Raw genomic sequence first — 24,866 nt, 5'->3', positions numbered from 1 at the left:
GCCTTGAGCTCCCCAGGCTCAACTGTTCCTCCCGCCTCAGCCTCCAAAGTAACTGGGACTACAGGCACACACCATCACATCCAGCTAATTTTTATTTTTTGTAGAGACAGGATTTCGCCATCTTGCCCAGGCTGGTCTCTAACTCCTGATGCACCCACCTGGAGCTCCCCAAATATTGGGATTACAGGCACAAGCCACCGCACCCAGTCTAAAAATATTCTTCTACATGAAACAATGTGATGTGAGTAGAAATGTAAGGTGTTTGTCTGTAAAACTGAAGAATAAAAATACTCACAAACACAAAACGGGAGCATATGTTTTAGCACATGTTTTTTCTCTTCAGACGCTTCTGAAAGTCCACCAAAGTTATGGCAAAATGATAAATAGATAAATAAAAGTCCACAAAGAGAATGCAAAAATGAGTTGACAAAAGCCAAGAGATGTAGAGTTGTTGTTTTCTTTAAAAAATATGAAATGAGAGATAACAGATAGTAAGGAAGAAGAACTGAAACAGAAGAGCCTGCTGAGTAGTGGTCAGAATGTGTTGACTGTTGCCAGGGAACTCAATAACGGATTCTGGAGTGGAGATACCCACAGCCCTAAACAAAGGGGCAAGGCTTGGGGCTAAAAACAGGAGGACCTGTTGAAAGCCCATAAATGGAGCAGCTGAACCTCCATAGCCCTTCCTGACCTCACAGTGCCTCCTTCCCTGCACCCACATGGAATGGGGACACAGGACATTTCACTATCTCTAACACTTTCTTTTAAGTATATCTGAATTATTTTCTTTATTCTTAGAACGTTTTCTGCAGGCAGGCAGGATAAAACAGCTTCACTTTTAACTCATTCCAAATTTTAACTTCAGGATTGAGGTATCTTAAAATCAAGCTGCCCCGGCTGTCACATCAAGATTCTGACACTTAATAGCTATGGAGCTCTGAGACTGCTTTCTCATTTTTACAATGCAAATAATGTTATGAGAAACTTGCAGGGTTTGTTGAGAGGCATAAAGAAGAAAATCCATGTACAACCATTTACCCCGGTGCCCGCTGAACTACCCTGACAGGGAACGGGGTGAGAAGGCCATCAGTTTGCAGCCATCAAGGTAATAGTTGACACAGGTGAGATTCATCAACGGATGGGACAAATCATAGTAAGAAAAATGGTTGGGAAACTGAGTATTTGTAGTGTCAGAGTGTCACTTCTTGATTGCTCATAAACTGTTAAAATGAAAAATATGGAATAAAAAGGTGATAGCATAAAAAATACGGAGGACACCACTCTGGTCATGGAGTCAAATTTTAAATGACAAATAATGGGACTGATGATTAGTATCTCCTGCTGTGATATACTGAAAAGGAATAATATTATCTATAAATATTCTTACCCAAAATTTACCAGCCGAATTTAATCAGGAAGAAATAAGTAAGAAATAACATTCAAATAATATTCTTATTTGAATAATATTTATCATTTTAAATATCTCTTAAATATTTATTATTTTAAATATCTCTTTAAATATTTATTATTTTAAATAATAAAATAGTGGGTATGAATTCTTTAAAAATGTTAATTTTACCAAACAACACTTTAAGATATATGGAGAAGCCTTTCTAGATTACAGGATGATAAAGAAACCTCACAAGTAAATGTGATGTATTAGATTCTACACTAATAAAGATATTAACAAAAACAAAACCAGAACACATCATTGGATCAACTGGGGAAATCTGAGTATGAACTGAATGTTAGATATGTTAGTGTATTAATGCCGAGTTTCTTGAGTATGATGATGCTCTTATGCTTATATAAGAAAATGTCCTTTTTCTTAGGGTATATATGTTGCATTTGGAATGAAGTGGCAATGTCACAAACTTAATGCTTAATGTTTAGATAGTTCTGCAAAAAAAAAAAAAAAAAAAGGTTGATATGCACATAGACAGAGAATGTACAGACAATATCTGGTTTAATGTGTTCCCTGACTGAATATGTTCACAGTTGGGGAATATGCTGAATGCTAATTTAGCAAGAGGCAAGAGGAAGCTGCTTGGATTACAGGACATGACGACTGGGACTGGGGCAGACAAGAAGAGTGAGCTCCTTTCAGGACAATCCGGAGAACTGTGACAGCAATGTTAAGGCTTCTCTTCCCTCCCTGGAGGTGAGGCTTAAGGATCAAAATAAAATCTGCATCTGCACAGAATTATACATTATGCAAAGACATACAGAAGGCCTCACAAAGTATCCAATCTATAACAGATACATATATGTGGTATACGATACAATATAAGAACCCAACCTAGGAGTGTATAGATTGATGTGGATGACCTACAAAATCTTCTAATTTTCTTCTATTAGCCTCCAACTCATGCAGTTAAGATATTCCCTCCATATTTGCAGAAAACATGATCGTTTGAGGAAAAGATATTGAAAGACAACCATAGTTTCCAAATCCATTTCCATCTCAATCTCTATCTGGTGGCAAAGCTGGCAAGACAAGCTATAGTTTAAAATAGAAAGGTGAAAACTAGAAGAATTAGCACATTTCTATAAAACAAATTGGTAGGCTTTCCTTTGAAGTGCTCAGTAACTTAGTCCTATATTGTTTTTATTTCTGCATAACAAATTAACCTAAAACTTAGCCACTGAAACAACTATTTTACTATCTGACAATTTTGAGGGTCATGGATTCAGACCCAGTCACAGCCTGAAGGGCTTGGCTGGGCAGTTCTTGCCTGGGCTTCTCATGAGGATGAAGTAAGATAGCAGCTGGATGTCCAAGATGGCTCACACCCCTGACTGAGAGTTGATGCTGGCTGTTGCCTGGGAGCTCAACAGGATAGTTGGCCAAAGAGTCTATATATCTCCTGTCCTGCATGGTGGTCTTGGAGTGGTATAACATTTTACATAGTAGCTGGTTTCCTTCAAGGAACGTAACTCATGAGAACCAAGGAGAGTATGGCCTTCATTGATCTCATGTGGAATTTCACAGCCCTACTTCTGTTTGATTCTATTAGTAAAAAACACATCAGTGGCCAGGTGTGGTGGCTCACACCTGTAATCCTAGCACTTTGGGAGGTTGAGGTGGGTGGATCACCAGGTCAGGCATTCAAGACCAGCCTGGGCATGATGGTAAAACCCTGCTCTACTAAAAAGAAAAAAAAAATAGCCAGGCACAGTGGCAGGTGCCCGTAATCTCTCCTGCTGAGGCAGGAGAATCACTTGAACCCGGTGGGCAGAGGTTGCAGTCAGCAGAGATCACACCTCTGCACTCCAGCCTGGGTGACAGATTAAGACTCCATCTCAAAAAAAAAAAGAGCATATCACTAAGGTTGGCCCACATTCAAGGGGATGGAATATAGACTCCTCCTCTCAAAGGGAGGAGGCTTAGAAAATTTATGATATGTCTTATAACCACTATGTTTTAACTGGCATTTCAAACACTTAATTAGAACGCTGAAAAAGAAGGTCTTTCCTGGATGAATCAGAAAAGATGAAAGGCCAAATTAATTTCATATATTCAGATAACAAGGTAAAGTTAAGTTCTGAGACTGTTTCCAAAAGAAATATTAAATGACCAGATATTGGACAGATGGATGGTGGATGGAAAATGCATGGAGGAAAGGCGGGGGATAGGGATGGGTAAGTAATTGGATATAGACAGACAGAAATGGGAGAATAGCTATTCGGATGAATTCAAAGCATAGTATGTGGTGACTCCCAAACTATGACCAGAGTTGGAAACAACTTTTATAGAGTGCTTATACTAAAACCACAGTTCATTCAGAAACAATTGCCAGAGAGGGTGAAACCAGGGCAGAGTGGGTTCTGAGATGAAGACTGCTTGATAGGCACGAGGAAGCTCGGAAGATTTGCAAAGGTGAAACTTCACTGGATCCACACAGGAATCCATCTGTCTTGGCCAGCTGCTCGGTCCTGCTACAGAGTCAGTGGCATGGTGTCTGCTCACGGCAGGACACAAATCATCCTCTGAAAATGGGAATCAAAACATTTGGCAGAGGAGAACAACTAAATGCTTTATTCCATCTTACAAATTTGCAATCACATTACACATTATTCTTTAGTTTTCTCAATTAAGGAAATGACGCGGATACAGAACCAGACTGAGATAACTACTAAGATAATGGGAGGTACTATGAGAGGTATTATTTAAAAATCTAAAGGCAACAACTGGGCTAGTCTTCCAGTTATAACATATGGCTTGGAGACATGATCCCTCATCAAGGAAATGGAATCGAAGTTGTCATCATGGACAGATTGTTAGGGAAATAATGATGGCGACAGGCATATGATGAGATAAGAGCAGCCAGTACCGCTACATTTGGAGTGCGCCAAAGGCTGTGGTAGCATTTGCTTTGCTCCATGGATTGGTTCCATCTGTCTAGTACTGCTGAGAATATTTTGACAGTGGAAATTTGTGAGATGAAGCAACCTCCACCACGTACTGACATTTATGAGTCAGAATATCCATGATGGAAGAAGGAAGAATCTGAGACAGTGGTTTGAGGTAACTGAAACTGAAATATAGCGAGGGCCACACTAATGGCTTTAAGTAGACCTTGGGTGGTGGAGACTTTGATATCAATCACTGGGGTTTAAAATTGGGGCAGGTGATTTCTCCTTGGTTTTGATTCAACAGCAAGCTGTCAAGAGGGCTGACAGGTGAGATAATTGTTAGCTCTCTGGCTGGCTAATTAAAGGACATGGGAAGTCATAGGGACATTCATTTTGTTCACTCACCAGAATCTCCTTTGGAAAAGGGGATTCCTTTGGAATCCTAAAAGAGATCAATTCACTGCTTGACATGCACCCAAGTGAGTATGAAAAATATGCCTTCAGGCTGAGTGATATATGAGTCAGATGTCACACGTCACATGGTAAAATAGTGACATTACCTTTTAATTGCTCTGGGAGATAGAAGAGTCATCTAAAGCTTGAGTGCAGAAACCTCCAAAGAGCTGGCATAAAAAGGAATCGTGTTTCAAAACATGAGGGAGCAGAAGGGAAGATCAAAAGCTCCTCTGTCTCCCTCACCTTTGCATTGATGTGCTTTGAGTGTCCATTTCAATGTCTGTAACACTTTCTTTTAAGTGAACCTGAATTATTTTCTTTATTCTTAGGAGGTTTTCTGCAGGCATGGTGGATAGAACAACCTCATTTTTAACCCATTCCAAATTTTAACTTCAGTATTGAGATATCTTGAAATCAAACTGCCCTGGCTGTCACATCAAGATTCTAACACTTAATAGCTATGGAGCTCTGAGACTGTTTTCTTATCCTTACGATGCAAATAATATGAGAAACGTGCTGAGGTTGGTGAGAGGAATAAAGGAGAAAATCCATATGCAACCATTTAGCACAGTGCCTGCAGAAGTACAAGAAGTGTTAGCTATCATGTGAAGTCATGGTCAGAGTCTCTTATTTTTTGAGATGGATTTTCACTCTTGTTGCCGAGGCTGGAGTACAATGGTGCCATCTCGGCTCACTGCAACCTCTACCTCCCAGGTTCAAGCAATTCTCCTGCCTCAGCCTCCCAGGTAGCTGGGATTACAGACATGCACCATCATGCCCAGCTGATTTTGTAGTTTTAGTAGAGACGGGGTTTCACCATATTGGTCAGGCTGGTCTCAAACTCTTGACGTCAGGTGATCCACCTGTCTCAGCCTCCCAAAGTGCTGAGATTACAGGCATGAGCCATCATGCCCAGGCGTCTCTTCCTTCCATTAGGAATTCTGTTCAATTACAGGTAAAAATGTGGTCCAAGGCTAGATGGAGATAATGTAAACATGTCATATTCTGCCCAGTTCACATCATGATGCTCCCTGTCTTACAGTCTGCCACCTTCTCATAACCTTCAAGTGGAAGGCATTCTTCTGCCATAGACTTGATTTCTGGTCTATACTTCCAGGTATATTTTTTCTTGAAAATATGGCAAATCTAGGGATTGATTAAATAGAGGGTTAAAAAATGGGAAATGAATCTCCAAGCTGAGTGGTAAACTCTTTAATCCTTGAGTCCAAAGCACTGTCCTCTGGTCACAAACATTTCAGAAAAAGAGAATGAAACAAGATTTATTTCCACTACTGCATCTGGCAAAGGAGAAGACAAAAAGAAAAATTAGAAATTTTTAAGGTGACTCTATGATTCCGAAGAGGCCCGTTTTTCATTCTCATAATGCAACAGACTCCCTGCAAGATTACTGAGTGTGCAGTTTTTGTTTTCTGTGGGCTGCCAACAGATGGCTTATTTTGAGTGGAGAGAAATATCATTAAGGAACAAAGAGAAATTAGGACTAAATAGGAAATTAAATATGTTCTTGGGATTACAACTGATGATCAAGAAGTTACAAACCAGTGATTTGCAGCTTAATATTTTGCCTGCAGCCAATACCCACTGTTTTAAGGAAACCTTCACATTAAAAAGGCTGTTCTCGCACCATGCAATTTATTTGTCTTTCTGTCTTGCCAGTGCCTTTGCCAAACATCATAATTTGCTCAGAATCCTGAATTGCAAGATGAACAAATAATATTCATTTCCTCCACTGAGAAACATCCTTTGATTGAATTGTCTACTTCCATCCCCGTCACGGCAATGTGTGCTACATGTCAGAGATGTGAAATGGAGTTGAGCCTACTTGAAAGCAGAGTATAAATTAGCTTCTAAATGAAAACATTTAGAAGGGAAACATTTTCAAATGACAGCCAAACTCCATCAGCTCCTGAAGTACTTGTGGCCCCTCTGAGGAATGCGGCATGCAAATGAGGGCACACAAGCCCAGACTGTGACCCCACCACTGCTCAGCGGGTTCAAGAATTTCCCTGATGAACTGAAGGGCTGGAAGTCAGAGGGGAAAAACAAGATATACCTTCTCTAAAAATCAGCCATCATGGTTGACCTTTTCACTTCCAGAGAGCTGTTATTTTACTTAACAATAATTAAAATACAAAGACAATAGCAACTAAATAAAACACAGCTCTGCCGAAAATTACATTAGAAAGACCGGTGTGCATGCAGAAGTCAGCTAAGTTCTAGAAGAGCATGCTTGGACACCCAGAGCGTGTCAAACCCTCCAGCACTGTGCGGATGTCATTGTGACCAAATTCACAGTGAGATGCTTGGACACAAGTCAGACTCTCCTCGAAGGTGAGTAACTTGCTGGGATATCGAATCACGAATGGCTGCTCTGATGCTACAAACAAATTAGTCTTGCACATGTCTCCACGGCATAATTCAGAGCAAGCACTGAAAATGCTAATGAACCCTCCTCATCCTAGCTGTTCAATAGGTGAGAACCTATGCAAAACAATTGGGAAAAATTCTTGCTACTGTCAGAGTCTATATTCTTAAAATAAGCATCCAGGTTATTTTTTTTTAAAGCTGTAGCTATACAAGAATCACTGAGCCTTTCTGCTGTGCTGTTATTATTATTAACGCCACAACCAGGAACTAAAGCAAATGATATGACTTTAGGGAAAGAATCGATATTAGGGCAAATGTCTATTTCCCAGAATCTAGACGCTGTGAGTTGATGGCCTCTTGGCTATTGGTTACTCTAAAGCTGAGGTAGATCACATGATGCTCCCTCTTCTTCCCCAACTCTGGATCCACGCCCTTTCCCTCAGGGACTTTGCAGTACTCCCCAGAGTACTGAGAGTCACCTCCCCTGCCCCTTGATGCTGCGCTCAGCCATGTGACTTGCTCTGGCCAATGAAATGCTAGTAGATGTGATGTAAGCAGAGTCTAGAAAAGCATTTGGGTGGTTGCACTTGTTCTGTCTTATACCTCTACCATGAGAAGAACATGGCCAGGCAGGCTGGCTTGTCCCAGGTGATGGATGAAAGACAGGTGAAACAAATCTAGTGGGCCTGGCCAGACATAGGCTGTCAGTCAATGGCCAGCTGACTTCCAGACACAGCTGAGACTAGCAGAGCCATTTGGCCTAAACTACAGTCCCATAGATTCACATGCCAAAACGTGCCTGCTGTGTTTAGCCACATAATTTGCAAGTGCTCATTGTTTTAAGCTGCTGCTTAAAATTGTAGCAATGGAAAACTAAGAAATTTTTGTTAAAGAGGAGGCTTACTTCATTGCTTGGAGGGAAACCACTTCTAAAAGTGTCTATTCTTTGTAGCAGAATATCACACTTTTCCGTTGTCACAACTCGAAAATTTAAAAATGACATTACTAGCTCTGGGACTCTAAGCTTTCAATGTCTGTGGCACTGAAACCGTGATCACCTGTCTGTGACACCATTAATATAACAATAACTAAACTTAATTGAGGGCCTATTATGTATCAAAAGCTTTTTGCAGTATACAACTGTATCCTTAATATTCATTACAACCTTGTGAGTAGGGCCTTATTAACCATTCCTCTTGAACAGATTAGGAAACTGTCACTTAGAAAAGTTATGTAACATGCTCAGGGACACACAACTGATAGATTTGAACCTGGGTTTAATTGACTCAAACCAAAATTTAAACTCCTATCCTGTACTTTGTACAATCATTCTAAAACTCCAAAGGATTTCAGTAGCAAAAGTTTTATATAAAACATTCTAGGAAGCTCCAGAAAATGGTGAACATTGTAGTCTGTTGTCAAGAGATTTAAAAAGATGTTAACTCTATGCCTGGCCACGTTTATCGTAGTTTTCTGCAGGACAGGGATAGCAACCCAGAAGCCCAGGCTGTAAAGGACCTCTTCACTTCCAGGTTCTCACCCTCTGTCAGTGGGATAGACTCAGAAGGAAGAGTCATCCACTCTGTTTTGACGAGTTGTGCTGCATAGGACACGGACAAGGATGTCCTGTGAACTCCAGTCTCAAGTGCTAGGCCCACTAATAGAGCTGGTACTATTCACCAAAGAAGGATTAAGTTCCCAGCCAGGGAAAGGCAAAGGTCAAAATCCCTATTTTTTAAGAAATCACTTGGCTGTTTGATGAAGCTTAAAATAGTAAATACTGTTAGAACCAATCCTTCTTCAGAAACTGTATTAAGAGACAGGTTTCAGAGGAGTCAGAATCAGTCAAGTGTTTGAAATAGTGAAGTTAAGACAGTACATTTTCATTCTGCCCTTTCAATCTTCCTTTAAAAATTAATCTTTGAAGGCCACTGAAGCCTTACCTCCTTCCAAGGCCCCTCCCAGATCACAGGGGCACCCACGTTAGCCCCTCTCCATTTGCAGTATCGACGGCAATTGTGGTCATCTCCTGCTGGTCCTGCCTTCTGGAATGGCTTCTTAATAGATCCATTCAGTGCACATGAACCTCGGACCTCTAGAATAATCATGATGCTGATTTTGACAACAACATCTACTACTGTGAAATTCTATGTGCCTTAATCCCTATACCACCATTGTGCTCACAGTAACCCTAGAAAGTGTTATTACGATTTCCACATTATAAAGAAGAAACTCAGCCTAAGAAAACTCCTGACTCACTCAAGATCACACAGCCAGAGAGCGGGTCGAGCTGGGATCTGAAGATGTTGATCTGACTCCAGAGATCTCAGCTTTTGACTGTCTGCATAGTAGACACTATCTGATATGCTTTTTTCTATAACCCCAACATGCCTGTCACATTTACAGGCACAGAGAAGGCCGTCACCTGCATGCATTATACAGCTCAAGTCACAGGGGTTTCTCTCCAACTGTTACTGGATGCCTCGGCATAACAATAGCGCCCATACCACTGAAAGAACAGACCTGGCACCCAAGTTAGACTTACTTGGTGGCATCACTTGTGCTTCTCAGCAACCAAAACATTCCCATGTGCTGTAGTGGGGAAGGAAGAGGATTATATGAACGCCTATATGCTACATGTAATTATGGGCTATTGAGATTGTTTCCAAAGCTTGTGTCCCAAACATTTACACAACAGTCTTCTAGCAATTGGGTATGTTTAGCATCTACCATATATAAGGTTCTACGGATGTTGGGTAATCAGGAGTTATGAGTATGAAAAACAAACATTTTCACAGAAATGTTTTCCTTAGAAAATCTATCGAAAATAATATATTAAGAAATTGAAAAAAAAAAAAAAAGAAATTGGCTCAATGTTCCAGTTTTCTGAAGAAGACTGTTAGGCAAAACCTCAATATCAAACCAGATGCTGCTCTGGGGTATATGGAGATGTGTCACTCATATTACAGAATCAACATTTTCTAAAGAAAACTCAAAGACCCAGCTCCTTTAACCATGTTTGAGCTGCTTGCCCGTTAATCACAACTTATCACACGAATACCAAGCTGTTGACATTCATCTGGGAAAAGTCTCCTATTGTTTTCTACTTCACCCCTTTTATTTTTTATTTTTAAAATTTCCAGGCAATATCTAAATTTCTGCCTTTCTGCTAATGTAATTTAAATACTTTTTAAATTCAAGAATGATAAATAAAAGAGAATATAGTAGGAAGTGTACCCAAAGCCTGTCCTCTTTGAGAGACACTGGTTTCTATGTTCTAAAATTGTAAGTCCAGTTCAAGAAATATTTGCTATTTGCATGAACCCTTCATACTTCGAACTCAGCATAACCAATGATACATTCGTAATTTCCTACCACAAACACTGGTTTATCTGGCGAGGAAACAGACTGTACTCTCACAGTCCTCAGGACGAGCCCTGCCAACACCTTGACTTTAGACTTTCAGCCTCCAGCACTCTGAGGCAGTACATTGCTATTGTTTAAGCCGCTCCGTTTGTGCTCTTAGTTACAGAAAGAAGCCTTCGCAAACGAATACACACTCCATCAACCCAACTGACCTGGGATTTTTCCCTCATCCTTCATCCCCAATATCCAAGTTTGAGATCCGTCGTATGTGGTTCCCTCCCTTCCACATTCAAAGTCTTGTCCTTGGTTCAGTGTTCAGCATTTTCATTCGAATTGCTACGAGAGTTTCTTCCTTGGCAACCCTTCCTTCTCTTCTGATTCCTTGCCTTATCATCCAAACGATCCTCCACATGAAGGCTGGGGTCATCTTTCTAAATGGCAGATCTGGTCACGTCACTCCTTTAGTAAAAATCCCTGCACACTCGAGGATACATATCTTAATGACTTTTGGAAATCTTAATTCTGTAGACTGCTATTCAAGGCTAGTCACAGTTTGCTCCTGACCAGTTATGCAACCCACAATCCTACTCCCCCACATTCAAGCAATATTCTAGTTCATGCACCCAGCCATGCTCAGCTATTTGCCATCATCTGAGCACCCATGCTCTCTGTCACCCCTATACCTTTACCTACTCTTCTCTATGCCCAACATGTGGAATTCCCCTTCAGCTGTAACTCAGTCATCCCTTTATCTCTCTACCTACAGTCCAGAGAGTCCTGTCCATCAAATCCCATCTAAATGGGTATTTACTGAGAGAATACGTGAAGTCAAAATTTTATCTTGTTAAAATATGAGCTGTCAGAATACCGTGTAACCAGGGAGGGAAAAAGAAACCTCGGTTTAACCAATAAGCCAGTGAAAATATCTCCTCTCAAACCTTAATGAATTCTACTTCAGTACTGATGTAACATTTTATTGAACAAAAAACAAATGCAATGGCTAAAATAGACATGGCAAAACAATACTGGCATTGGTGTGCTTCAGTATCGCTGCATTCTTGGCCCAAGTTTCATGTGATATTAAAGAGTTGGCAAGGCAAGGTGTTCTTAGATAATTCTGTGTTCATTTGTGGTGCTAAAGCACACCTGTGTCCTCCTACGGTCAGCTGAAGTCCCACATGCTCCTTCTTGTCACTGATTTGAATCTCTCATTTTCATTTTAGAGAAAGTATTTGGCTCACACAATATATAATGGATTTTTCTGGTTAGAGTTTTATGCTGCCCCTACATCTCTTGAGATTTTGAAGCATGCTGCAAAAGACATTTATCACTGTATTTGTCGGTTACATACATTCTTAAGCATTGCCTGAAAGAGACAAGTGCAAGAGTTACATATTCAGGAAAAACAGATGGAAAAAAATAAACTGTTCTCTTCTGTATTTTAAGTGACGAAAGTATATTTTTATATAATTCATATATGTTTATAATTTATACTTTGTGATATAAACATATTATTTATTATATATGCCATACAGTTATAATCACATGCCCTAAAATATATTATATATAATTGTAATTAGCTCAAAAAGCAGTACAGTAGCAAACATCCATTTAATCCATTGCTGCCCAACAAGAATGCTATACTATTTATAATCTTATTTATAACTATTCTGATTTTCTTTATGTTCAAACTACAGTATTGATGAATGTATTTCTTCAGCATTTCTTTACAAAAAAATCAATTGTTTTTACTCACTCCCATTCAAAATATTCACATTGTAAAGGTCAAAAGAGACAGCATTTTTAAAACTAAATTTTTATATTTTTTTAATGGGCCTTGCTGTCTTCTCAGTCTCTACATTTGAAATCCCCTGGAAGCTTTGCACTGAAGAACGATGCTTCATTTCAAAAACTTTGATTGAATCATTTGATTCATCTGGAAATCTGATAAGCATCTCAAACTCAACCTGTTCAACTTGAGCTCGCTCCCTTTTGTTCTGACTTGCTACTCTTCCTGAAGTTCTAAAAAGGAGTTAATAGAATCACCCTCTCTTTGGTCATTGAGCAAGAAATCTTAGATTCCTTTTGAAGTCCTTCTTCTCCATCCTAAATTGTTTAGTGGGTCCTATTGATTATACCTCTAGACTCCCTTAAAATCTATCCCTTCCTTTTCATTTTCCAAATAGAGTCCTTTATTGTCTCAGCACCCAGCACAGTATCTGACATGTACATTTTAGGCACTCAATAAACGTTTGGCACATGGGTGAATGGATCATAAAATTGATATTTTAGGTAGTTCTGTTTTTTGTTTTTCTTCCTGGACAACTACAATAGTTCCCTATAAGAAGTCTCTATTATTAATTGTTCCACTCTCCAATTTGACCTCCAAATTTACAACAAGGGTTATTTTTCTAAAACATATCCAACCATATCATTCCCTGCTCAACAATTTTGATGGCCATTATGGCCCACAGTAAGCAAGGCTGGCCCTCTCCTAAGGGCTAGGGATACAATGATGAACTAATTGTGGCCTCTATGATGGGCAACAGGCATTAATCAAATAATTACTCTAAGGCAAAACCATAAAATGCTTTAAGAACATATGCCTGGGGTTGTGCAGCATGGGAGCCAGAAGCAGGGTCTCCAGAAAGAGATCTGTAAGAGCTGTGATAAGGATAAATGGGGCCCAGCACAGTGGCTCATGCCTGTAATCCTAGAATTTGGGGAGGCCAAGGCAGGCAGATCACTTGAGGTCAAGAGTTCAAGACCAGCCTGGCCAACATAGTGAAACCCTGTCCCTACTAAAAATACAAAAATTAGCTGGGTGTGGTAGCACACACCTGTAGTCCCAGCTACTTGGGAGGCTGAGGCATGAGAAGTGCTTGAACCTGGGAGGTGGAGGTTGCAGTGAGCTGAACTTACGCCACTGCACTTCCGCCTGGGCAACAAAGTGAGAGTCCCTCTAAAAAATAAAATAAAATAAAATAAAAGGCTGGGTGCGGTGGCTCACACTGTAATCCCAGCACTTTGGGAGGCCAAGGCGTGTGGATCTTGAGGTCAGGAGTTCAAGACCAGCCTGGCAATGATGGTGAAACCATGTCTCTACAAAAAAAAAAAATTGGCTGGGCGCAGTGGCAGGCATCTGTAATTCCAGCTACTTGGGAGGCTGATCCAGGAGAATTACTTGAACCCAGGAGGCAGAGGTTGCAGTGAGTCGACATCAGGCCACTGCACTCCAGCCTGGGTGATAGAGTGAGACTCCATCTAAAAAAAAAAAAAAGAGTGGTGGGATTTCCCAGGCAAAGTGAAAGATTATTCCTGGTGACTAAGCAACATGCGCAAAAGGATGAGTGGAAAGGAATTTGGGCTGGATTAGTCCATTTTCATGCTGCTGATAAAGACATACCCAAGACTGGGTAAGTTATAAAGAAAAAGAAGTTTAATGAACTCACAATTCCACATAACTGAGCAGGCTTCACAACCATGTTGGAAGGCAAAAGGCATGTATTACATGGTGGCAAATGAGAGAAAATGAGAGCTGAGCGAAAAGGGGTTTTCTCTTATAAAACCATCATATCTCCTGAGACTTATTCATTACCATGAGAATAGTATGAGGAACCCGCCCCCCCCCCCCCCAGGATTCAATTACATCCTATTGGGTCTCTCTCACAATATGTGAAAATTATGGGAGCTACAATTCAAGATGAGATTTGGGTGGGGACACAGCCAAAGCATATCAAGGGCCTTTGAGCATCTCAGAGGAGGGTAGTCAGTTCAGAACTCAGAGGGCAAGGGGTGAGCAGCATGCACTAAGGTTGCAAGAATAAGCAGTAGTAAGATTAGCCATCCTTTGCTGACTACACACAAAAAAAACTCTATTTAAGTATTATAAACAAGAGGTGACATGATCACTTCCACAGGTTTCTTTTTAGCAAATTTTACAAAGATACTAAAAAGAGAGAGAAGTATATCTCAAGATGGAAAGGATCACATCAGAGCTCAGAAGCACCAGAAATGCACACAAGAGCAGCACTAGAAATTATTATTCAGAAGTTGTTGGAGTGTGAATAGAAGATAAATTTCATTCCATCAACAAATCTTTAGATGGGCATAACCCAGTGCTTGGTGACTTCACTTTTGTTTCTTAATCCATATGAATAATGGGATTTTCAACATTCCAAAATGGTCACTGCATTCTTTATAACGTCCTATTCTGCAAGCCAAAGATAGCAGTGCAATTAATACATGTGATAAATGCAAGAGCACGTAGTTTTGTTCCTACTTTTTAATCAACACTGAGGCCTTTTAACATGCAGCTTCCTTATTTTTTGAATGCGTCCAAAGATGTCCAATCCCCAGGGCCCTCAGAATAATGAAATCCACCGTCCTTTGTTTTAGGAGTTGAGAAATGATTGTGGTCCCCGGCCTCTTCATTTGTGCCAACAAGACAACCCATGTGGAAGTGATAAAAAGGATTTCAACATCCCTACCCAGAAGCCTTCCAGTAAAGAACAAAACCAGGGGTGACATATCTTTATCAATAACTGCCAGCTCGAAAGCTGTTCTGTCCTGGGCAAATATATTAATGTGTGTGCTTGCTGAGACTGCTTAGTGAATTCGAGCCTCTGGAAATTAGAAGTGCCGGTGAGGGGGAACAGTATCATGTGGAAGGCTGGCAAAACCTCGTGGCCCCTGCTGCCTGCTGCAGTTTTATTGTTCTTATAATTGAAACAATAAATAATATGTCACGACCTTGAGGTGTCCACTGTGTCACTTCAAATTACGGCTTCAATTTCAGTCCAGCCACTCCTACCCTTCTGGGAACATTCCTTCATGTCTTACATTTTGAGGCAGCACACCTATGTTTCCCAGAAAAAATTCCAGATACTTATCAATAGGCATTGTTTAGGGATGTTTTTCTATTTTTCTGGTTGCCAATTTACATCTCATCTATAATTAGTCAGTATGAACTTAGTTGGCATGCTTAGATGAACACTCGTTATAAAAACAGATACAGGAAGATGGAAACCCAGAGGCGGAAGATGCGGGATTGGAAAGTGTTCCAGCAGGAAATGGCAGTACCACGTGCCTTGGTTGTTAACGTCCATCCTCATCCATTTTGGCTCACTCTCTTCTGTTTAAGGATTCTTTGTTGTGCAGTCCAGGAAGAGACTGAGTTGTAAAGGTCTCCGTGTAATAATCTGGGAATTACCCTATTCTTTGAAATCATCCTTTAATATCATAGTATAAACCGGTAGGTCCCAATCACCTGGAGAATTTGCTAAAACCCAAGTTGCTGCCTTGTCCTCAAAATCTCTGATTCAGCAAGTTTAAGGTGGAGCCTGAGAATCCGCATTTCTAACAAGTTCCTAAATGATACTGATGCAACTGATCTAGGGATCACATTTTGAGAACCACTGCTATAACAATAAAAGGCTTTACATTGTCCATGGGAGCTACTGGGGAAAATATATTATACACAGTATTTGGCCACATGTGGTAGCTTATGCCTGTAATCTTGGCACTTTGGGAGACAGAGGTGGGAGGACCGCCTAAAACCGGGAGTTCAAGACCAACCTGGGCAACATAGTACAACCCCATCTTCAAAAATTTTAAAATATCGGGAGCCACGGTGTCTCCGGCCAGTTGTCCTGGCACTTGAGGAGGTGAGGCTATGAGTTCCAGGCCAACCTGAGCAACATAAGAAGCTCTCATTCATTAACAAAAATTTTAAAATATTAGCTGAGCATAGTGGCACATACCTGTAGTCCCAGTTATTTGGTAGACTAAGGCAGAAGGATCACTCAAGCCCAGGAGTCGGAGGCTGCACTGAGCCATGACCATGCCAGTGAGATCCCATCTCAAAAAACATGCAAGCGCGCACACACACACACACACACACACACACATATATGTGCATGTATGGAAATTTGGTTTTATAAACCAGTCAAAGAATTTAGAATTTTCTAATTCTAATTTGAAATTTAATTTAGCTTTGACTTCAGAAGTTGAATTTAGTTAAAGTTGGCAAGAATGTAGAGTAGAATTTAGAGTTGGCAAGATGCTTAACGCCTAGGCAGTTATCAGTGACACTGAGGATCTGACAAACTCAGAACTCAAAGCGAAGTGTGGCCTTTGCTTTGTTTACGCCACACTACCTTGCAGCCAGGTCTGGCATCAAATCCACATGAACTGCTAAAAATTATACTATTGGTTATCACATTTGTATACTCCCCAGTATACAAATTGATGATTTGAACTGTTGATGTGTTTGAAACTGATAAAACATATCTATCGACCTTCATATCTGCCATCCTATTACATGCTTTAGAGACTGTCTTTGATTATAAAAACTTCTAAGTTAAAAAAAAAAAAGCATAAATTACTTTTGTTCAGTCAAGAAAGAGCCTGTAAGGGAGGGAGAATGAATGTATTTATACAGAAAAGTTTTCTCAGGAGAAAAACATGGTGCTATTTTAAATACAACCAATGGAACTGGGTCAATGTGGGTATTTTAAAATAAATGTCATTATTTAATGTAATAGGCTACATATTCAATTTTAATTATGTTTTACTTTCTTCTCTCAATTTGCACATAGAGACATAGCTTTAGCTATACATTTTTCAATGACTTTAAAGAAATGTAATTTGAATTACTATGTTCAGAAGGATGTGTGTCTACATGCAGCAAACACAATCACATATGGAAGCTTTGTGTCTCTTTTCAGGGAGGATTTCAAAGATGTTGAGGTCGCATTTATTTCATCAGTTGGTATAATGCATCACATATATGGATTTTCTGTCTTGACAGACCCGAGTTTGAATCCTGCCCATTATCCTATGACCTTTGGCAAATCAATGAAATGCTTCTTAGCCTCAGGGTCATCATCTGTAAAATTGGGAGGGGGAAATATCTCTCATCTCACAAGTGGTACCATAGCCAAGAAGTGTCATGAGAAGGATTTAGCTCCTCTGATTTCCATCATCTCCTCTCCACCTCCCTGGCTCTCCCATCAAGGTACCACATTTAGACAACCTAAGCAGAAATAATGAATTTGAACATGCAAATGTAGCTTTCAGACAAGTCTCCCAACTCCACCCTACCTCCCAGGCCCATCTCAGAAAAGTTCCTCCCTCCTCCCTCCCAGGACCGCACTACCACTTTCAGTCCTTTTATCGCAGGAATTATGGAGCTGGACCAGCCCATAGAGTACGTATGATACAACATCCGCTATCCCCTGCAAAGTACCTACAGGATGCTCCCTTTTCCTCCCTACGTTAGTTTTCCCTGTACCAGTCATCTAGTGCACTGGGACTGACTTTCCTCTTAAGAAGAAAGAGAGAGAGAGATTGGACAGATGATCGCTAAGAGTTTTTGTTGTCTAAAATAACTCTGAAGTATTCCAACTACATTTAGAGCACCCCATAATACAAATGGGAAAAATCACATGTCCCTAAAGCATATGTTTATAAATTATGGCAGAAAGCATCTGTCTTATGTAGCACTGTCTTAATGCCTAAAATTATCATGATCTAGTATGTACATTTCTTTCTACCTTCTGCAATTCTCCTAAAATGATTGCTCTGGACCACCAAAATTGTTCTTCCCAAATAAAATACCGTTTTATTCTATCATTAAACTTTCAGAATGACCCTCAAAATCGTTAGGGAGAAATGCTGACTTTATTTAAAGGGCACATCCAGCATCTTAATGTGAATATTGCTAAGAGATTTCCTTTGGATTAAATTTTGAATTATTGCTTTGTATGAATAACATCATTATGCCTATTAAGATGAAAATTAAATCCGTTTGAATAAAGAAGAATGAAGACATAGAAAGTGTGCAGTTTAAAAAAACAAGCAAACACAAATTAGGTAAACAAATACAGGGCTCATGAGTGCCGTGGATACATAACTATTTTCCAGGAACTTGAAGCTGAAATCATGGTCTACTCTATCCTCAGGTCTGGCAATGACCTCAGATATCAATCTTTCAAACCCTCGAATTGATGGATGAGAACCAAAATCCTAGGAGCCTAAGATACTTGCTCATGCCAGAGAGCTCTTAAGGACAACACCAGGACTGGGAGTAAGATTTCCTAAGACCTAAGTCAGTGTTTTTCCAAGAACAGAGGCTGATTCTGGAGGGAGATAAATGTAATATGACGTAGTGTGTTTGTGTCATTCTGTGTTTTTTATGTGTGCTTTTTTTTAAATTTTGTATTGTTTGACTTGTCTGTTCTTCTAATTGAGTTTACATAATTGGTGTACTTAGAGAAAAAAATTGTAATTAATGAGTAAAAATAAAATTAAAAAATATGGTTGAGTAACTGAAAATACCTCACTTTTCTATATTCCTCAGTGCTGGTGCCAAGTTTGTTGATTTCAGATAAGCAGCTGAAACTTGCAAAATATTTTGTCTAAATCTGATATCGCATAAAATAAAAAAGACAAAAAAGTACATGAATAAAACCCTAGATGACCACTTTACACATCACGTTCTGTTAATGTTGAGGGATTTAGCAAAGCAAAATACAGGACATCCACTGAAATCTGAATTTCAGATGAACAATGAGTAATTATTTTAGTATAAGTATGTCCCATGCAATAGTTGGGACATATTCATATAAAGTAATTATTCACTGTACATCTGGATTCAAATTTAACTGAGCATCCTACAGCTTATCTGGCCAGCCTAGATCTGCCCATTTAAAAATGTTTAATTAAAATGTCACTTACCGGTAAGTTAAAATTAACTTACTACATATACTGAAATCTTACCATGCAGAACTAAATTCACTCCAGTCTACTAAAAGTAGAAAACAGGCATTCAGTACTCAACGCACGTTAGTTATAGTGATTCATTTCCAAGGAACACAATAAAAGAGTCGTTTGCAAAAGACACAGGAATTTTGTTTATGTATTCATGAACTTTATAACACAAGACAAACCAACCACAAAGACAATAGGCTCCCTGTTATAGAATGCAATGAATCGATCCTTGGTATGTAACCAGTATTCATTTAGATATTTCTTTAGTGAATAATTACTTTGTCAAATTTTATTCTTCTGGCAGACAGAAAAGATAAAGATTTAAAAAGACAGGAGAAAAATAAAAGAGAATGAGTCACAGCACAAACGACTGGCCTGGACTCACCTAGTTTCCAGGGCCTGAGTCTGTAAGTGAGTATTTCTCCAATCTGGAGTTTATTGTGATTCTTGAAAAATGCAACAATGTATCAATACAATATCAATAATATGGTGCAGGAGTAAAAGTATGTTTATATTCCTTTGTATGTTTTTATTCTATTTCAGTACTTCATATACTCATACAGCAAATGAGTTTTACTCCCTTTCGCTATAACAGCTGTTAAATCTTAGAGGTGACACAGATGTTTATTGTTCTGTGTTTTTAATTTTTCTGTTTGAAGGTTTTTATAATAATAAATTGGAGGAGAAGAAAAAAATGTTAATAAAGAGAAAAATAATTAACATAAATAATTATACATGTTTATATTTTATTTTGTTTATTAAGTTATATTGTGTAAAAATAATTATATAGAAATATACAATCTTAAAATAACTTTCAGAATGGCAAAATATAATGGGATTTAGAATGTGTCATATTCTAGCCTTCTCATTCAAAATATTAAAATTATTTTCCTATTTATATGGGGTCATTGTCAACACATATATTTATTGATTTTATTTCAACATCTTTTGCCAGTTTTGTGAATAAACGGCAGCAGCACTTGCTCCATTCCTAATTCTTGATATTTAAAATTTTAAGCTTTAACTCACTGATGAACAACTCTGCAATTTGCAAAAAAAGCAAACTTATTTTTTTTCAACTTAAGGAAGTCATCTACAACAATCAAAATGTAGAAAGATTCTGTTTCATTAAAAAGTATCTAAGAATAAAGAATAAACCAATGTGTAGTGTCAAATAAATATTTTCTTCAATAAACATATATCGGATAGCTTGTCAGGAGTATTTTCACTGGAATTTCCATTCCATAGACTGTTATAGAACCAGAAAAATGAAAGATCTATATGTGAACATGGAAAGCAAAAATGTTCATAATATCTTCATTTAAAAAACAGCTTGTAAAAATATATACACTATTTATGTTACTCAATAACCATGTCACTGAAATCTTAGCATTATGGCATTGAACCTAAAGAAATCCTTGAACACTGTTCCACATTCACAGTACCATAGTACAGGAATTAATTTGTAAAAGGATCACATCGTCTTTAACCAAAAGCTTTCTGTCTCCTTCATCAAATGGACCTCAACTGTCCTCCTGGGATGAGTTTCTATTTCCCCACTTTCATATCTGCTAAGGGAGGTAGAGGGACAGCAGCTAATTCTACATATGGCCAAAGAAGGGTTAAAATATGGTAACTAACAGGTAACAAAACTTCTTAGGCCTAATTAAATCAGGCTTATTATCAGTTACTTCCACTTAATTTTTCTCTGTTTCAAATATTAGCTTTATTTACTGTATTATTTTCATGTCTTTGCTGATAAATTTCCCATATCCTCACTTGAATTTCTTCTGCCTGTTGACATCTGTCACCTGTTGACAAACAACATCTGTTGATGTCTGTCACCTCTCTGAATATACTCTATGGCCCCTGTCCTCTGCTCACTCTCCCACACTGCTTGGTCCTTCCATTGTATGTTTCATTTTCTTCCTGGTCCTTCCATTGTATGTTTCATTTTCTTCCTCCCAACTTCTAAATTTAACTTCAATTTGTTAAATGTCAGGGTAATTGGTAAAAGAGGGGGAAAAAATCAGTCAAGCTAGGAGTTTTAATTCTACTATGTTAAACATCTGATTAGCTTTTTTTGAAAGGTTATACAATATATACATAAGTATTACAGTTTAAAGATATACTTTAAGAGACAATAAGTTTTTCAATTCACTTAAAATCACAAACATGGCTTAAAAAAATTTTTTTTTGCTTGTATTTACAGTTGTTTGAGTTCTTTGTTGTCTAAAAGAAATCTCTATCTTCCATTTGGTTACTTCCTACTCTTCTAAAGGAAGATCTTTACATACATGTTTAATTTAATAATAATTTTTTTTTTTGAGAAGGAGTTTCACTCTTGTTGCCCAGGCTGGAGTGCAATTGCATGACCTCGGCTCACTGCAACCTCTGCAGCCTGGGTTCATGCAGTTCTTCCGTCTCAGCCTCCCGAGATGCTGGGATTACAGGCATGCGGCACCACCCCCAACTAATTTTGTGTTTTCAGTAGAGACGGGGTTTCTCCTTGTGGGTCAGGCTAGTCTCGAATTCTTACTTCAGGTGATCTACCTGCCCTGGCCTCCCAAAATGCTGGGATTACAGAAGTGAGCCATCCTAACAATCAGTTAAAGAATATCTAATGTGGCCCACAAATATATACAGTATTGGTTCAATGTTAAAAAACAATTTGGAAAAATATAAAGGAGCAAAATAATGGAAGTTAAAAATCTTGTAATCCTACATTCCAGAAATAAGTATAACACTTACACACACACACACACACACACACACACACCCCACAGCGCACATATTTAGAAGAAAAATGCTACACAGGATTGCTTCTTTCTCTTTTTCTCTCAAACTGAGAAAGAGAACTGCCTACTTCCAGCTCTTCTCCTTTTGGCTGAAAACAATGATCAAGGATGGGAGAGTAACAAGGTGGAGGAGCCTGAATCTCTGATTAATCACATGGAGCAGTGGCGTCCTGCTACTGACTTGGACCTCCCAGTTTTGAGAATGTTACATTGGAGAGAAATAAACTTCCATTTTCTTTAAGGTATACTCATAGTTATTTTAAAAGTCTTTTTGTTAGAGCAGTAATTCTATCTAATACATAACCCAAATGGTCAAAACTGATGGTAAGTATTTTAAGAATTCAGAGAAGAGAGAATACTGTATTGTTAGAAATCATATATAGACTTCACAGAAAAGGTGACTCAAACAAGATAAAGGCGAAAAGAGTTTTGAGTTCAGGATGGCAGCTATGCTCAGGCATGTGCTGCTTCTTCAAAAAACTACATTAAAGTGGTGGTAAAGGAACTAAAAATAAATAAATAGACCCATAACTGCAAAGGAGCAAATGAGAGATTTTAATTTCTAGATGACAAAATGCAAACAGAAATGTGTGGTCAGGAGATGAGACAGAAAGAGCCACAGTCCAAGAGATAAGCCAGAGACCCACAGGACAGATGGCAGCCAACTTTCCTGGCAGAGCTCTGGAGGATTCTGTGCTCCACATCAGGGTTTCCTAACCTCAGCATTTGGGGCAAGATAATTCTTTGCAGTAAGAGACCGTCCTGTGCATTGTAGGAAACCAGTAGCAACACGCATCCCTTTAATCCTCACAATAAAAATGTGTCCAGGCTGGGCACGGTGGCTCACACCTGTAATTCTAGCATTTTGGGAGGCTAAGATGGGCAGATCATCTGAGGTCAGGAGTTAGAGAACCAGCCAGACCAATATGGCGAAACCCCATCTCTACAAAATTACAAAAATTAGCCAGGTGTAGTGGTGTGCACCTGTAGTCCCAGCCACTCGGGAGGCTGAGACAGGAGAATTGCTTGAACCCGGGAGTCAGAGGTTGCAGTGAGCCAAGATCATGCCACTGCACTCCAGCCTGAGTGACAGAGTGAGACTCCATCTCAAAAAAAAAAAAAAAAACTTTGTCCAGACATTGCCAAATAACCCTGGAAGGCAAAGTTGCCCCAGGTTGAGAACCATTGCTCTACACTAGGCTTTCTACAAATACTTACTGAATACTCACTGTGTGCCATTCACCATTCTAGTAACTGGAGATATGAAAGCAGATAAAATCATCAGAAAGCCTTGTCTTTATAATACTTATTTTCTACTGGAACTAGAGAGGCAACAAACAAGCCAAACGAGCAGAGGATATAGTTTGTCAAGTGTTGATAAGAGCTATGGAGAAAATGGAGAAAAGACAGAAGGCACTGAAGGGGAGAAGAAAAGGGGATTTAGAAAATATGAGAATCTAGAGCAGCTGTGCCAGCTAGCTCGCAAATCCCTTTCCTGGCCTCATGTGCACAAAACATCAGTGTTTGGATTTTGCCTTTTGGATAAACACTGGAGAGATGTGTACTAAATAATGTGAATGGACTCCAAGGAAGAAATGCAGATGCCAGGAGTGGACACCAGATCATTATGAAGCCACATGCTGATGATCAGATTGGGAATGGGTAGTCCCTGAGGATTCACAGGGTAGTGCTGCGTAGTTATGATATAGGGAGAAAAATGGCTGCAACAAAACAGGGATCTGGGAAGCAGTCTGACTTCAGGTGGTAGCAGGAGAAACACAATTACCCGAAGCCATTGGCTAGTGCATAAACCTCTCATGTAATTAACTCATTTTCTCCATCATTCAACAATGATGGTTTATAAAGCCATGTGAAAAGAAACACCCTTTCAGATAATTTCTTATTTCATAAGATTACATTATGTTGCTGAGTAGAACAGATAGTTGAATACCATTAACTAAGCTTAAGTAATATTATTGTAGAGAAAATGAGTAAGGAGGCTTTTGCTTGAATAAAACCTTTACTCAAAATTCACACTTAAGCCACATGGAAACCAAAACAGTAAGAAATATTTACTGATATCTGGTGGCCTCATTTCATTTTCTCTGGGGAAGACACGCAATCACTGGTACAGTCCTTAACAGTTTGATGCGATGAGCTCAGACAAGGGGAGGGAAAGCTGAGATAGTGAGCTTACTTCCCTTTACTTAAAGGTTTTATTTTACATAATATTTTGGCATTCACCCACCACAACTGTTACCAAAATAAGACGGTATCTTTCTCATTTCCAATACGTAGGGAGATACTTGCTAGCAAAATTTTGGAACAAACAAAACATAAATGAATTGTGCCTATGAAATACTGACTATCTGGGGACTGCCCATCTTTCCTTCACTAAAACAGTCATTATCTTCTATTTGCTATCTAAGAAGGTCACTTTCAGGAAAAGAGAAGGGCATTCTCTTTTAACGCCCAGATCAACCAAGCCATCCTTGCCAAAAAAAGAAGTGTCAACTACCACAGGCAGAGCCCCCACACGCCCAATATGGTTTTACTCATTTCTAACTATGTGTTTCTGGCTAAATCAAGATAGCAGATCCAATTTCTGCATCCTCATATATAATTGGTTGGAAACAGTCAGCCCACCTTTTCTCAGTGAAAAGTCCAATCAGAATCTTTACTATTCTATAAACATATCCTGTCTACTCATTCTTGCTACTTGGGTTATAC

General features: G+C 39.1%; 1 protein-coding gene and 1 long non-coding RNA gene across 11 annotated transcripts in view; one reads left to right on the top strand and one right to left on the bottom strand.

Annotated features, from left to right (window-relative positions):
• Positions 1-24,866, bottom strand: part of MACROD2 (mono-ADP ribosylhydrolase 2) — a 2,068,485-nt gene that overhangs the window by 498,948 nt on the left and 1,544,671 nt on the right. The window lies entirely within an intron of this gene.
• LOC118153975 (uncharacterized) lies at positions 602-15,323 on the top strand. 2 transcript variants are annotated; one of them, XR_004743848.3, is made up of 3 exons: positions 602-1,105; positions 1,999-2,161; positions 14,965-15,323. It is a non-coding gene; the product is annotated as an uncharacterized LOC118153975 (long non-coding RNA). The 2 variants fall into 2 exon arrangements; XR_004743847.3 differs by having other exon boundaries at positions 602-1,121.

Source organism: Callithrix jacchus, chromosome 5, assembly GCF_049354715.1.
Source record: "Callithrix jacchus isolate 240 chromosome 5, calJac240_pri, whole genome shotgun sequence".
NCBI lineage: Eukaryota > Metazoa > Chordata > Mammalia > Primates > Cebidae > Callithrix > Callithrix jacchus.
Note: the sequence above shows the minus strand (reverse complement) of the source record. Positions and strands in the feature narration are given on the sequence as shown.